This window comes from Pelmatolapia mariae, linkage group LG5, assembly GCF_036321145.2.
Source record: "Pelmatolapia mariae isolate MD_Pm_ZW linkage group LG5, Pm_UMD_F_2, whole genome shotgun sequence".
NCBI lineage: Eukaryota > Metazoa > Chordata > Actinopteri > Cichliformes > Cichlidae > Pelmatolapia > Pelmatolapia mariae.
The window spans coordinates 36,488,210-36,505,726 of NC_086231.1; the positions used below are offsets into that span (position 1 = coordinate 36,488,210).

The 17,517-nt window shown below is 41.6% G+C and overlaps 1 protein-coding gene across 4 annotated transcripts in view; it reads right to left on the reverse strand.

The window, feature by feature from the left end:
* Window positions 1-17,517, reverse strand: part of fhit (fragile histidine triad diadenosine triphosphatase) — a 291,013-nt gene that overhangs the window by 262,333 nt on the left and 11,163 nt on the right. The gene's annotated exons all lie outside the window — the stretch shown is intronic.

Below are 17,517 nucleotides of genomic sequence, written 5' to 3' on the forward strand. Positions count from 1 at the left end.
ACTAATGTGCCACAAACAGGACTTTAATATCGCCAACCATTCCCATTTTATTACGGTGTATCCATATAAATGACCCACCCTGTATATTCTGAAGAGAAGAGGGCCTAAGACTGAACCTTGGGGTACACCAGAAGTGACCGGGAAAAGACGAGAGCGGAATCATTTCAGTTGAATAAACTGGGAGCGGTCAAGGAGATATGATTGAAACCAGGTGAGGGGTGTGTCAGAGATGCCGAGAGAGGAAAGCATGCTTAGAAGGACAGAGAGAGAGATGGTGTCGAAGGCTGAGCTCAGATCCAAAAGGACGAGAATGGTGAGTAGACCAGAGTCAGCTCCGATTAGAAGATCATTAGTGACTTTAAGTAAAGCAGTTTCTTTACTGTGACATGAACGAAAACCAGATTGAAATCTCTCGTAGATATTATTATTAACCAGGTGTGAATGAAGTTGAACTGCAACTACTTTTTTGAGTATTTTAGAGATGAAGGGTAGATTAGAAATCGGACGGAGGTTGTTAAAGTTTTTAGGGTCTAAAGAAGGTTTTTTCAGTATGGGAGTGACTGAAGCAATCTTGAATAAGGAGGGAACGATACCAATGGTGAGTGAAGAGTGGAAGATAGCAAAGATGAGTGGGAGTAAGGAAGAGAGGCAGGATTTCACATGCCCTGTAGACATAGGGTCAAGATGACACATGGCAGGCTTTGATTTACATATAAACTCAGAAATATCAGATAAATCAGGAAGATGAAAAGTGGAAAACGGCTCAAAATAGAGAAACGGTTCTGGAGAGGGGGTAGACACAACATTTGAACAGAGTTGCTGGTGGATGTTATTGATTTTTGTAGTCCAGAAGAAGCATCAAGGAGTTACAGGTTTCAGAAGAAGAGAAGTGTGGTGGTAAAGCGTTGGGGGGTTGAATTCAAACTATTGGAACAGCAATAGTTTGAATCGTTCGATTCAAAATAATGCAAAAGAAAGGGAATTTGCCTCTCTCTCACTACTTATTGACCAAAATTACCTCTGGGTACGATAGACTTACACTACCAGTCAAGGTTTTTAAACACCCCAATTTGTCCAGTTTTTTTTATTGAAAATTATGCAGTTTACTGTCTGATTGCTCTCTGAAGTGAAAGCATAGTACAAATAAGCAAGTGGAGTTAAAAAAGAAATCATTGAATCAGTTTATAGACCAAAATGTATTCTAAACTTTTGACTCATCAAAGTAGCCACCTTTGGCAGATATAACAGCTGAACACAGCTGTGGCTTCTTTCTACAATAGAAATCAAAGATTCTCCCATATCTGTTGCAGATGTTCCCATAAATGTGGACCTTGTAGGCTGCTTTGCTTTCACTCTTCTGTCCAGTTCATCCCAAACCAGCTCGATGGGGTTTAAGTCTGGAGACTGTGCCGGACACTCCGTGTTTTCAAGCTCACCATCTTGTTCTTTTTTCCTGAGGTAGTTCTGACATAGATTGGACTTACGTTTTGGGTCATTACCTTGCTGTAGGATGAACCCCTGACAAACTAGGCACATACCAGAGGGTACTGCATGATGTTCCAGAATGCTGTGGTAGCTGTTTTGGTTCAGGGAGCCTCTCACTCTGTACAAGTCACCCACCCTGATTCCACCAAAACAGCCCCGGACCATCACACTTCCTCCTCCATGTTTGACAGTTGATGCCACACACTGTGGTACCATCCTTTCACCTACTGAATAGCGTACAGAGATCCTGCATGATGAACCAAAGATTTCAAATCTTGATTATATCAGTCCATAATACCTTCTTCCAGTCTTCAGTAGTCCAATGGCGGTGTTTCATGGCTTAGCGATGGCTATCTTGCTGTAGCTCATCCTCTCAAACCTGCAGCTCGACCTACATTTTTAAGTGTTATGACGGTCTTTCTCTCTTCTGTTGTTACCATTTCAAGCTATTCATTGGACTTAAATGACTTGAACTGCAATAAATAACTGGTAAAATTGGGGTGTTCTAAAATGTTTAACCAGTTCTGTATATGATCCACAAGGCATCAAATCTAGCTGGGATTAAGGACACAGAAAGCTGCAGTTTTTAAAAATTCAAATGACAAGTCTAGGAAGTCTTAGTCCTGTGCAAAAAAGACATTTTATGAGTGCAAATTCAGAAGGCACATATAGCTGCTCAGGATGTAGAGCTGTTACATTTCATGTACATCTGGAGATAATCCTCTATTTTTGGCCAGTTAATAGAAGAACAAGACAGACACTGTTTATACGATGCAGATTCTCAGCTGGAAACAGATGGGTGTGGAAGTTCTTAGATCACAAAAGATCCCCAGGTAACAGCAGTCTGTTATCAGACATGTTCAGTTTGAGCCATTTTAAGATGGATCCTGATGTAGAACTAAAGACAAAATAAACCTGCTGCAAGCTGTTGTAGCTGAAGCAGATAACTGGCTATCCATGTCTGTCTTGCTTGTTACTATTGCATGACTGTGTGTGTGTGTGTGTGTGTGTGTCTTGTGTGTGTGTGTGTGTGTGTCTTGTGTGTTAGTCTTAATGTGACTCAATTCCCAGAGGGCCAGTAGCAGGTTCCAGCTCCATTTAAAGCAAAGAAGGCTAGGGTGCAGGTGTGTGTGTGTGTGTGTGTGTGTGTGTGTGTGTGTGTGTGTGTGTGTGTGTGTGTGTGTGTGTGTGTGTGTGTGTGTGTGTGTGCGCTGGGGGGATTATGAGCAGATGGCATGGGAACACACACACATGCACCCTACCATCCATCTGGACAGTTCTGCAGGTGAAGTGAAAAGTGTTTGCTGAAAAAAAGTGTGTGACATCACAGTGGTAAACAGCGCAGGCAGACATAAAAGAAAACAGCAGCAGGACTTAAGGCCTGGTCGGGGAGGCTGCATTTCTCTGTTGATTAGCCAACATACCAGACAGACAGCCAGAGAGGAAAGGGGGAGGAAAACACTGTGAAGGACATTTGGATAGAAAAGTGTTCTGTATGGCTTTTCACAAAAATCCAAGACCTTGTTAGATAAACAACAACTGTGAAAACCAGCCCACAGTTGATTAACACATTCTTTATAATTATTTTATGTCCATAACAGATGATTCTGTAACTGATACTATAACACATGTGTACTGCATTAGTGCCAACCTGTTTTTAATGATGACGCTGCAGCTGAATTACAAACCATCAATTCTGCCTAACTGAGCATTTCTTTTGTCGTGTTGAATCTAAAACCGTTAGTCCATCTGTAGCTAACAAGCAAAAAAATCAGCCAAGATAGAATTTTAACTGAAATCAAACCTCCACTAAGGTCTAGGGCAGAAGTCAGCAACCACAGACGTAATTTACAGTTAGGGTTAACTGTAACTAATTCATATGCTATGTGTATTAATTAATCCTCTCCCAATTACATCTGGCATCTGCCCATATCCCCCTTGTCCCATGGGTTTTTTCTCTTTTTGTCTCATTGTTTGGTAGAAGGAGCCAAAATGGCTCTTTTGATGTTGAAGGTTGTTACAGCCTGATCTAGGACATGAGCAGTAAGGAAATGGAGCACAAGTACAAAGTGCAGTAAAAGAATACAGACAGAATAAATGGCGAAAACTTCCCCAACAAAGAGAGATACACCAATATGACTACATCATATATTATATCATCAGTATGTACAGTTAGAGCCATCATTTATTGGACAATTCTGGTCCAATTTTCTGTAATTCTATCTCTGTACAGAATCTCAGTAAAGTTTTGAAATCAAACAATCAATATGTGATTGAAGCACAGACTCCAACTTAAATTCAAGAAATTTTACAAAACTGCACCAACTCTTTAGAATAAAAGCCATTTATACAGATAGCCCTGCAGAAATGAATGAGAGAATTGACTGACGAGCAGTTTCATGTCCAGCTAACTGTAATTCGTAACAAATGAAGCAGATGTAATATTGAAGCTGACTCCAAGTGTTGAATTTTTATTTTTTTAACTTTCACTACAGTTTTGAATATGAAGAGATAAGCACTGGGAGCAGGAGCCTATTCCAGTTACCACAGGATCAGTAGCAGTTGAAGTGGGGGAGGTTTAAATAAAACACTAAATAAAGTAAACCTATCAGAGAGATAATCATTAGGAGTAGCCAAATCAACAATCTGGTACATTCTTAAAATGAATGAATTCACTGGCCAGTTCAGCAACACCAAAATGCCTGGAAGACCAGAACATACAGTGCAAATGTATAGCTCCAAAAGTTGATTCTGTTCATCTGGACGTAGCGTTTTCAGTGGGAGAAATGTTTCATCACTCATCCAAGTGTTTTCTTCAGTCTCAGCTGACTTCAAATTCACCAGGGAGGATATGAAAAGTGGCAGGTTAGCCTTCTTAGACTGTGAGATTTCCATCAGTAATGGGGGACATCTAAAAGCTGACGTGTACCGTAAACCTATGCATACGGATCAGTATTTAAGGTTTGACTCTCATCATCACTGGAGCATAAACTGGGTGTCATCAGGATGCTACAACACAGAGCGAACACCATCCCCACTGACACAGCGGCCAGGGAAGCAGAGGAACATCACATCAAGAAGGCCCTGAGTAAATGTGGTTATCCCAGCTGGACTTTTGTCAAAGCTGGGAAGGCTCCTAAAGAAAGCTCAGGATGATCCAGGAGAGAAGGACAACCGCTGCCCAAGCGAAAACCTGTAGTGATCCCGTACGTGTCAGGAGTATCGGAACAGATGAGACGCATTTTTTCTAAACACTGTGTCTCTGTGGCTTTGAAACCCCAAAATACACTGGGTCAAAAACTGGTCCACCCCAAGGATCGGGTCCCCCGACACAAACAGAGTAACATAGTGTACGCTGTTAAGTGCCAGGAGGATTGCCAGGATTTATACATCGGGGAAACCAAACAACCTCTGGCGAAGCGGATGGCACAACACAGAAGAGCTACCTCGTCAGGCCAGGACTCTGCAGTCTATTTACACCTACAGGCCAGTGGACACTCTTTCAATGATGAGGATGTACACATCCTGGACAGGGAGGAACGCTGGTTTGAGGGCGGAGTCAAGGAGGCCATTTACGTGAAAAGGGAAAGACCATCTCTGAATCGAGGAGGGGGCCTAAGGGTACATCTTTCGCCATCTTACAATGCTGTGATTGCAGCCATTCCCCAACTCTCTGTGAATGGTACTCATGGTTATTGATCAGTGGTTATTGATCAATGGTCATGAGAATTTGCATAATCATGATGAAGGAACTGACCTCCCAGCCCATTGTTCCTTCAGTGGGCTGGTTTCAGTCATTATGCAAATGTACTGTTTATAAGATTGAAACCTGCAGTCAGCTGAGACTGAAGAAGTCACTTAGATGACTGATGAAACGTTTCTCCCACAAAACGCTACGTCCAGATGAACAGAATCAACTTTTGGAGATTTACTTACCTGGATGATTGAGAATGCATCAAGATGCATGTGTATAGCTTTTGGCTATCACTAGCTGACTCTACAGAGTCCTGCCTTAGCACACACCTGCAACAGCAACCACTCCCTGAAATTATGCTAATTTATATCTGAATTATATCTATTAGAATCTTTATTTATACCTATTAGATATAGATTTTTCTTTCCCTGGGCAGCACAATCGAGCAGTGATTAGCACTGCTGCCTGTGCTAATTACTAAGCTAAACCCTGATCTGTGTGGGTTCTCTCCAGGTCCCAGTGTCCAAAGACACACAGTTAGATTAACTGATGATTCTAAATCAGGGGTCGGCAACCCTGGGCACGCGTACCACAGCTGGCACACGAAGGGTTAACTGATGGCACCACCATAGCTGGACTGGCCATTGGGCATTTGCCCGGTGGGCCGATGGTGATTTTTCGTTTTATTTTATTTTTATTTTTATTTATTTATTTTTTTGTAACGGTATAAACAATGAAAGGTGGAGGATTGGCCAGATGCTGGTCGATGTGTGAAAATAACTCAGTTGTTTGGTGGTGGCTATGGCGGAGTTTCCACAGAGGGGAGGCAGGAGGAGGAGAGACCCGAGGCGGCCGCCAGTCCGAGTGTCAGGTGAACTGAACTTCAGGTAAGAAGTTATGACCTGCAGTCTATCTGGGTCAGATATAAACCAAGTTTAGGTGGAGTTTATTCTCGTTGTGCTGACTTTTTACAGTCAGTTACAATAACTCGTACTGCGTACTAGCTAGCATGACGGAGTTTTTATACAGCTGGGTGGGTGCTATGATGTTACTGATAGTGAACTTTACTAACGAACCTTATGAATAAAATAGAGTTGCCAACCGTCCCGTAAAAAATGGAATCGTCTCCTATTCAGAGAAAATATTACGCGTTCGTATTGAGCTGAAAAGGAACACAGTTTGTCCCGGACTTCAGCTAGAATGGAAAAAGACACAAAGCTGGAGTTATTCTGTCTTTACGCTGTCAGCTGCCTCTTCTTCTCTCATTCCCCCCCCCCCCCCCCCCTCTCCTGTTGTTGATCAGCTGATCGGCTTTTCTCTCTTGTTTGTTTATCGCCCACTTTGCGCCAGAAAGAGGAAACCAGCGGATGTCGCGCTAAACAACAGCAGCACGTTTAAGCTTGATCAGCTGTTGTTAGAATTTATTTAATATTAATTTCTAGTATCAGCTGATGTTTGCTGGAGCCACAGCTGTAAAAGCTGCTGGTCATGATGTCGGTTTGGATATGTGGTGAGAGGGAAACATGAAGATGAAACCAGGAGATGTCCTTACTGAATCATCAGAGTTGAACAGGTGATGGAGAAACAGGTTTACCTTTTAGGTGACATGAATGAGTTGAAGGGAAGTTATGAACTGTTTCTGAGAGACAAATAACACCAGGATCCTTTTCTATGTAGCTGACAGCTGGTAACTGTGCAGGGGCGGCTCTAGCAAAGTTTAGCCAGGGGGCCAGGTAGGGCATTAACAGGGAAAGGGGGGCACAAAGAAATACTTTTCTTTCTTATTCTCATTTAAAATGTCTCACTTTTATTAAATAATTATCTGAATCTTACAACCAAAGTTTTTATCTGATGTCAAATGTATAGAAATCATACCTATACCAACAAGACAGCGTACATCACTGTCACAACAGCGTTTGTTTTCATTCAAAGGCTTTATGGCTTTAATACCTGGTGGGCCGGTTTGTAGTCAAAATGCCCGGGCCGATTTTTTGTCCCAGTCCAGCCCTGGGCACGACACGCAGTGAATTAATCTGAGAAGGTGCATTAAAAAATAAATGGCTGCGCCAGCGGTGCACATCGCAAATTAGCTCGCATAGACACATTAGTTGTGCCGCTTCTTAATGATGGTATCTTAGCTAACAACCCCAACTACCAGATTCAACTTGTAATTGGCTAAAAATAACTTAGCCTACTGGTGAGAGGGACGTTGCTAGCTGTCAGTTTTTTCAAGCAATGTTGAAATTTCCACATTCTGACACTTCAAATGCTTCAGCAGCTGTCCGCTCAGCGCAGCACCAGCACCACGGAAATACACAGATAAATCGGTAGACTCGAGACTGATCAAACCAGAAAGCTTTAATGAGCAGCTGGGTTTGTCTCGCATTAACTGGTTGGACACAGAGGACATTGAAATGCAGCTGATTGAACTGAAAAGCTCGACTCTGTGAGGGTCAAAGTTTGCAGAACTACAAACGCAGCTGGAATCCACAGCTGTGCATGTTCATGGAGTTTGCATTTTCACCTGCTGGACATCACTACCTGACACGTGTAACTGTCTTCAGAACATTGCAAAGGCCTTATTGACAGTATTTGGCTCTACATATCTGTGTGAGCAGATTTTCTCTCACATGAGTGTCCTCAGGTAGCCGTCTGAATGCTGGACACTCGGAGACCTGTGTCTCTGAGTGGGAGACCAGAGATCACATTAACATGTGTATCCCTGTATTAACAAACATGCCATATTGGCCCAGTTTATTTTTCTTATCATTGTTTTAAGGAGACCATAAATAGCATTTGCATTTTCTGTTGTACAGTTCAGTTGCTGTTATGGAGTTCTTGTTATGGATAAAAAGTGTCTTTTTTGTTTCAGAATAGCTGATAACTATTCACTGACAGCTGCCAACATCTGCGAACAAATATAATTCTATAAAGTTGTTCTATATAGTGTGTAACTGTTAATATAGAGCGTTATTAAATTTATTGCTAATGCAATTATATGGCACATTGACTTCTGAGGAAATTTTAGATGGAACTCATCATCAGAAAGGTTGCTGACCCCTGTTCTAAATTATCTACAGTTGTGAACGGCTGTTTGTGTGTTGGTCCTACAACAGACTGGCGGCCTGTCCAGGGTGCACCCCACACCTTGCCCTATGGTAGCTGGGATTTATAAAAAGCAGAAGCATTGGAACTGTCCAGAGGCGCTCACTGGACAGACTTGAATGATAGAATCAATTTATAATAGACCCAATATAAATCGATGAAAAGTTTTTGTTTTTTATGATCCCATTTTCATGGCTGCTATTCTAGACCTGTTGTGATGTTAGATCAGCCAAAACTAGACTGAACAGACTGCTACAGTTCTGGTATCTCGCTCATTATCCCAGCCTTCATTTTTATGTCAGCTATACACAAAATGTCATAACTGGAGGAGTTTAAGTAGCTCTGGAGCTAAAAAATATTCTCCATCCTTATCTATATGAGTTATGTTAAAACGTCACCTGTTGTACTGCTCTGACACAATTCTGACTTTGGTGGAGTTGTTCTATAACTAAACTGATGGGGATGGAAATCTCAAAATCTAGGAGAGAAACCTAGTGTGTCTAAACAAAACACTCTGGGTTTGTACTGAATATGGGGCCAAGCACCTATTTAACTGTGCTGAATTGTCCATATTTAACTGCTAAAGAGAGATAACTCCATTTATCATGACATCAGCATCCTATCAGGCACTGAGAAGAGCTGCCTGTGCTTCTGATAGACTAGCAAAGGTCACATATTACCACAGCCCACAGTCACTGACAAACTCATCAAAACACCACTGGTCACTGGATGCATTCACCAGTTTGCTAATCCAGACTGAATAAATCTATTTGTCAGAGGTCAGTTATACACTTATTTCTATAGATCAAAAGCTGCCGTCATATGCTGCCAGATACGTTTAACTGTTGCCCAACGAATTTCAGGATATTAAAAATAGTTTGGAATTTAACTGTAATCAGATTCTCCTGCTAACCTAAGAGAATAACAAGTTTCAGGACTTGATTATGACTGTCACTGAATAAGCTGCGGCCGCAACTACAGAAAACAAAAGGATGAAACAAACAATATTATATTTACAATCACGTTTAAGGTACAATAACCTACTTATCACTAGTCCAGAAACGTTATTATTGAGTTATAATCCATATTGAAGGACTTCATGATGGCTCAGCTTAAGATCCCCACAGTCAGCGTCAACCAAATAACCTTTATCACATCCACCGTCTCGGTGCTGTTAAAAAAGACGCCAACAAACCAAGACAAAAACTAGTGAAAAAAACAAGGAAAAGAACTGAAAGGAACTCACAATTATAAATGATCAATTCCCACTACAAATTCAGGAAACATGCAAATGCCTCTTATATAGCTTTGCCACTCCTTACACAATAACACCACTGCACATTAAAACTACACTTTTAATCATCACTCACACATGTCCAGACATGCACAGTCAACCATATATTTAATCAAAAACCACATATCCATATTCATCATATCTCTACAAACGTGGATCAAATGTTTCTGTTGGAAAATCTGTGGAGTTGGAAGTCAGGCAAAAATCATTCAAGTCTGGTAATCCACTGTAATTCTAAAGCAATACATGGAAGAGTATGGCCTTTGTGATAGTTGGAGGTTAAACCATCACCAGATGATCGAGAATACACTTACGTCTGATCAAACATAGAATAAACATAGGAGTTAAACAACAACACTAAGACAAAATGTCTTATACAGCAGCTGAGACATGACAACATTGAATACAATAATAATTCTGGTAAATATCTGACAAACATACTTGATCAAAAAAAAAAACAACAACAACAAGCACAGTTATCGAGGACTCAGCAAGTCTTCCCATAGTTCTATGAATAAACTTTTTTTTTTTGGGGGGGGGGGGGGGGGGGGGGGGTTATATAAACACCTCTGACCATGAACCAAATATGGAAGACATTCACAAATTCAGCAATACTAGAGTTCAATCATTTCTATTTGTAGCACTTGAAAAATTTGGGTTTGGAGAATCATTTATTGGTTGGATAAAAGCATTTTACACATCCCCAAAGGCAGTCACCACTGACAGGTGTATAGGAATTTCTTTTACTTATGTACTAATCACATTATTTTATTGTATAATGCCTTGGTGCCACTGGATTTCAACATGTCTGACACCCATACTGTAAGAAGGAAGTTGGGGGAAGCAGACCACTCCACAGGAAGAGTCTTTTGTCTCTTCGAGGACTCTGGGAGGTAGCAAGGGAGTGTGAACCTTAAGGTATGAAACAGCTGTGTACTGCCTTTTGTTCCTGGAGAAGGTATTTAACTGAGAGCCATGCTAGGCTCAGGGAGAACTCTGCTGACCGTTTGTCCCGCGGACATGCAGGGGCTCCATCAAGCTTGGTTGTCTGTTGTCTTTGTGTGTTTGGATTAAAGAATGTTAGCTACCGCTCGTCTGCAGGCTTTATTTAAATGGAAAAACTTCCACAACAAAATGGCGACGAGGATGGGATGGTCCGTGTGGTTGCTGAACAACGGTTCCGTGGACGGGCTGATCACCCCTGAGGAAAAGTTGCCTTTGTCCTACCAACTGTTGAAGCAAAGGAAATGGAGGAGTCACGGAGCTGTGTGTTTCAGCAACCGCCGAGACCATCGACTTTGAGGGGACTCCTGCAGATGGGTGAGTGATAGCTAACTTGTAACAAGTCACGAGAGTTTTGTGTCTGGCCGAGGAGGTGAGCGTGTTGCAGCCTTGGGGGAGCTCAAGAAGGTGAACGTGTTACAACCTTCCAGGGCAAGAGCTCCGAAGGAGTCTTCGTGTAGAATCACGGAGAGTCTTCGTGTAGAATCACGGAGTGACATCCCTAGCGTCTTCTAAAAGATCCTAACTTCTTCAAAGGAGACTGGGGGTGGCGGTGTTCGTTCCTTGGTCCGTAGAAGGCAAGGAACCTCACGGGGGACGCCTCGTGCAGTAAAAGAGAATCTAGATTCCAGGGGCAGTCAGCGGAGCCAGATTAGCAGCTTGAGAGGCGACTGCGGCAAGCGCTCCACCGGGCGGCCAGGGACAAAACTCAGTGTGTGACTGTATGTTAAGAACTGTGGGTAAAAGTATGTTGTGAGATGAAAGAGAATGGTTGTGTGGGAAAAGATGTGTGTGTAAAAACAGAAAAAATGGGGTAAAAAAATGTTGAAAATGGAAAAAAAAAACAAGGAGAAAAAAGGAGAGGAGTGTAGAAATGTGTGTAAAAGTTGTTTCCAACTAGCGGAAGGTGGTGGTACTGCAGGCCACCAGCTCCCCTAGGATGGACACACAAAAATTTCTTTTTAACAGAATTGTTGATAAAAATAAACAAAAATAGGATAGGAAGGGGGTTTGGTGTTTTTCAACATAGGGCAACTACAGTCTCACTTTCTGGGTTTTAAGAAAGGAGAGTTTAGAACCAGAGAGGGGAGAGGCGTTGTTTTAAACAGTGATAAGAATGATCAAAATGTCTCAGTGTGTCACTTGCAGGTGAAGAGCAGACCCGGATCAATTTTCCACGTGCAGCAGTCGGAAGAAAATTATAGGTTAACACCATTAGAAACACTCAAACCAAGTTTTGGCTGAATTACTTTACAGCTTAACTTCCATGTGTTTGTCACCCTGAGAACACAAGCTCCAAGAATCTCTCCCTGAAGACAAGAAATGCAGTTCCAGAACAACGAGATGGATCTCAAGAGCTCACAGCAGTTTTCCTGAGCAGTGAAGAAAAGGTCCAGCAGCAGCAGCAGCAACAGCTGTGCAAGACAGCGACAGCAAGGAGAAAAATGGCATCATCATGACTAGATGGATGGAGATGTGCATTTCCAACGAGCTGCAACTTTACTGTGTGTGAATGGACTTTTGAAAAGACTGCCTGAGTTGGACATTTGCCACTTTTGGAGCAAAATGGCAAGATGAGACAGTGGAAAACACAGGACAAAGCTGAAAGACAACTGACTCTCACTGGACTGCTGCAAGGGGGGAGATGAGATGAGACCACAGTGGAAGGAGCAGGGGAGAACATGGCTGTTTTAGTGTGGGAAATGAAATTTGGGTTTAGGAAACTGGGAAGAAAAACGACTGCCTTGCGTGGAGAATTGAAAAGTGTCTGGAGCACCGCAAAGAGGAGAGGTACACAAAAATTACACAAACAAAAATGCATTAATCCTACTAACACAAACACACATGCAATGAAGCTCATGAAGACCAAATAGCATTTTAAGCATGCATTGCTGTTACCATCATCTTGTCCGGTTCACTTAGTGGGTTAAGAAGTGATACATAGACTAGTGAACTAGTATTATTTTGGGGAAGGATGACTGAATCATAGCAGGGGTGAACAGAATGCTGCAGGGGGGTCAGATGAGTGGAGACTAATAGATTATTGAGTTTCTTGTTTCTGATGTGTAGGGGAGGTCTTATCATGACACACATCTGGTTACATGGGGAAAAACAAAACTCATTATCTAATAGAATATTGTTGTGTGAGGTGTGACTGGTGGATGAATGTTTGGGAGATTTACTTGGCTGATGCATTTTCTTTTGGTACCACTTTGAACCTGCCAATTAGTTTTTGTTTTGATCTATCATTCTCAGAGAGTATGCTTAGACAAGTCCTAAAACAAGGCCTTCACATTTTTTGATTTTTAACAGTGCACTGAGATTTTTTTTTGTTGTTTGTTTTTTGGCAATTTTCTCTTTTGAAGCAGGCCTGCAAGATCAGGATCGAAAGCGCTACACAACATGTTGAACAATCGCAAGTGAGCTTTTCCAAAATTAAAATGGGCTCGGGAGAAAGCCACTTATTTGGGACAAGCAGTGTGTTATTCATGACCTTGTATTGTTTACAGTGCAGAGGTCACTGTGAGAAAGTGTGCATACAGATGCGCTGCACTAACATCTATTTTTTCCACAGTGGAGGGTTAATCATATGATCTAATCACATGATTTACAGCAGGACACACCACTGGCTAATGTTTTTTCTTACAACAGGGCCTGGAGTGATGCTACTCCAGGGGAGAAGCCCTGGGAATTTTTAAGAGACAGTGCACAACCTTATTGTGCATGTCTAATTGTGCTAAGCTGACATAGGGCAAAAGAGGGTTTTCCGGGGAAGCTTTCATTTTTAAATTGCAGAGACCGTGACATGAGGGATATGGAAGAAGAGACTGAGGTACAAATGCAGACCATGACTGGGAGAGAACGCTTCAACAGGACCAGTGAGAAGTAGGGACCATCTGCAGGACAACTGACAAACGACAGTGGGCTGCACCAGGATTGTCACGAGGAGATTTTGAACAGCAAAATCTTAAAATAAAGTGAAAAGTTTCTACGCTGACGTTGAGGAAGACTACAGGAGTGTACGACTTGCTCTGCTCCTAATCTACAGCCGCGTTGGAACAGAAATCAAGGGATGGAGAGAGCATGCCAAGCTCCAAAAGTGACAGCGCAAAGGGAGACCAGCGTTGGAATTATGACTCTGTAAATGGCACAGACACCAGGAGCCATGACCGGGACTGGGAATGACCACCTAATGCTGTTTCACTTTGCCATGCAAAGTACTTTGACACTCTGGAGAAGACCTTTCCTCTGTATCATTGTTGTTGCCATTTGCATGTGAGAGCTTAGATTGTGGGGAGGATTAAGGATGAACAAAGGGTGGTGGGAGAACAGTGAAGTGAGGATACACAGTGTGGAACTCCTTTAAGTGTACAATAATGTTGATGTGATATACAGAATGTCAGGAAAGAAATTCTGGTATTAATGTGATTCTTGATTTAAGAATCAAAGGGTGGGATTGTATAGGAATTTCTTTTACTTATGTACTAATCACATTATTTTATTGTATAATGCCTTGGTGCCACTGGATTTTAACATGTCTGACACCCATACTGTAAGAAGGAAGTTGGGGGAAGCAGACCACTCCACAGGAAGAGTCTTTTGTCTCTTCGAGGACTCTGGGAGGTAGCAAGGGAGTGTGAACCTTAAGGTGTGAAACAGCTGTGTACTGCCTTTTGTTCCTGGAGAAGGTATTTAACTGAGAGCCATGTTAGGCTCAGTGAGACTCTGCTGACCGTCTGTCCCGCGGACATGCAGGGGCTCCATCAAGCTTGGTTGTCTGTTGTCTTTGTGTGTTTGGATTAAAGAATGTTAGCTACCGCTCACCGCTCGTCTGCAGGCTTTATTTAAATGGAAAAACTTCCACAACAAAAGTTAATGTCAGCTTCACTCTCCTGAATGCTATCAGGCAAAGATGTCCTGTGGCTCCATCTCTATGTGCATTATTCATTGAACCACTAGTTGACGCTATAAGACAAAATAGCAATACCAAGGGGATTTCAAACGTTAACACAGAACACAAAATTCTCTTTTATGCAGATGATGTGCTATTACTCCTTCAGGATCCTCATTCTTCCCTGTCCCAAACATTTATGTTTATAGATATCTTTTCAGAATGGATCATCTCTTCACCCCAGTTTACATGTCCATCACTCGAACTCTCATCTGGATTATTTTCTAGTCAGCAGCTAAATGTGACATTTCACACACTGAGAGACATCCTATAGCTGTCAGTGATCATGCTCCTGTGTCTTTAATTCTAATAAATAAGAAGGTTATTTCACCAAGTAAAAACTGGAGATTTAAAACATCATTGCTTAAAGATTAAATTTTTTTTTTAAACAGTAGGATTTATATGTAGACTATAATGATCTGCCTGGAACATCAGCATCTGTTTTCTGGGAAAAAGGAAAAGCTGTGATGAGAGGTAAAATAATTTCATTTTCATCACATTAAAAAATCTAAGAGCTGGAGAAGAAAGGCAGCTGGACTTCGTTGAGTCAACCATACATTTAATCAAAAACCACATATCCATATTCATCATATCTCTACAAATGTGGATCAACATGAAACAACATTGTCATCCCTTATCTACCAGGTTTATCAAAGAAACTCAGGAGAGTCTTCTCCAAGTACAACAGCGTAGTGCACTTCAGACCCAGCCACAAACTCAGACGAAAACTGGTTCATCCAACATATTGTATGTTGTGCAATACAGCGAGCAGTCTGTGAATGTTATTTGATAAATACTGTGAAATCAATGCAGGGTCACCTGATTATATTGATTGATTGATTGATTGATTGATTGATTGATTATACTTTATTCATCCCGAGGGAAATTGGGTTAAGGCTGCCAGCCGTGCCAGCGCCGATTTATGGATATCCATATATCTCATATAGTAAACAATGACATGATAGCTACATTTCAGCAACTTGCCCTTCACAATGTCCTGGTGCTATTAGATGACAAAATTCACCACAATAACCAGCAGTTCTCTCATATCTCCATCTGAAAGCTCTATAAAAAGCCACACATTATAAAATCATGTTTAGATCTTAGCAGCAAACTCACAAGATACTAGCAGAAACCTTAAAAAGGCCTATGATGAAAAGGTGTCTCACACACAGATCGAGTGCATAGCAGCTGATCTTTATGGTTTTCACAACCTCACACAACTGTGCACACAAAAAGTGGTCATCCTAACCCTGTAAACTACTGAAAGCATCTAAATTACCATGAGCAAGTACTTGTCCCTTCACGACTTCTGATTTTTTGCACATTTGCCACATTTAAATAAAGATAAAATTTTAATGTTACACAACCCAAACATATACAGAATGTAGTTTCCATATTAGCCACAAACCACACCCTGCCACATGTATATTTTTCTTTTATTCATTGCATAGTGTTACTGTTGTTAGGTCATGCTGCATCTACAGTGGTTTGTAAAAGCATTCGGCCCCCTTGAACTTTTCCACATTTTGTCACATTACAGCCACAAACATGAATCAATGTTATTGGAATTCCATGTGAAAGACCAATACAAAGTGGTGTACACGTGAGAAGTGGAACGAAAATCATACATGATTCCAAACATTTTCTACAAATAAATAACTGCAAAGTGTGTGGCCCAGGATGAGGATGAGGACCACACTCCTCATCCTCATCCTGGGAATGTCTATGACTGTGTACTTGAAAGGTAAGTTGTTTTGTTGTTTAGTCTGCATGCAGTTCCTTCCAGAAGGAATTCAACCACGTTCCTTTCTGGTATCCTTTGGGGTGTGAGTCAGGATTGTGGGGTGTCTGGCCCATTCGGTCCTGTACAAGTATTGCAAGATCTTAGTTTGCATTGTCCAAGTTCAGGGATGAGTGGCTGCCCGATGTGGAGGAGTTTAAGAATCTCAGGGTTGTGTTCACAAGTGAGAAGGGAGCAGGAGATTAACAGATGGACTGAGACTACAGCTGCAGTGACACTGAAGCTGTAACACTGTCCACTGTAGTGAAGAGAGAGCCCAGTCGATCTACATCCCTGTTCTCATGAGCTTTGAGTGACTGAAAGACTGAGAATATACTAACAGCAGAAATCTGCTTTCTCTGAAGGGTGGTTGGCCTCTCCCTTAGAGATAGGGTGAAGAGTGCAGTCATTCGAGTGGGGCTCGAATAGTGTAGAGTGCCAAACCTCTACATTAACAGAACTCAGACAAGTTGGTTCGGGCATTTTACAAGCATGCTTTTTTGGTGAGGTGCTTGTGATGGATTGTATGTCTTGGCTGGCCTGGAAATGCCCGTGTTTCTTTGGATAACCTGGATGAGGTAACTAGGGAGAAGGAGGTCTGGGCTTTTTTGCTTAGACCGTGAAGGAAATGAAGGGATTGTGGTAATAATAACAATAATAATAACAAGAAGAAAAATAAGATTATTATTATTACTCAGTGCTCCACCAAAACACTAGAGTGTAATGCTTGCATACTGCACCGATTAGATGCTGTTTATAGACGTAATAATAGTGATCATTCTTATTATCTGGCTGATTGTCTATGAGTTCTATGAGCCTCCCTCCCTTCCTGTTGGGCTTGGTCTTTCAAATGACTCCCTCCTCTTCAGAATGAAAGGAAGCAGAGCAGTCACTGAGTGAATTACTGAGGCTTCAGCCTGAAGCACTGTCAGTTCACAAACTCTGATGAATGAGCCATTTGCTTTAACACAGCTCCTCACAGGAGTGTGTTTGCAGCACAACTGATTTGCATTTATTTATTACTGATGATGAATACTCCACCTTGAAGGACTCCACTGGTGAGTTTGCATGTATTAATAACTAATTGTGTACACTTCAAATTGATGCCAACTGTTTTCAAAACAACTGTCAAAGATTTTTTTTCTCCCTAGAGTACAGAGAATAGACAGTACTCACATTTAACAATATGTTTGTTTTAGAAA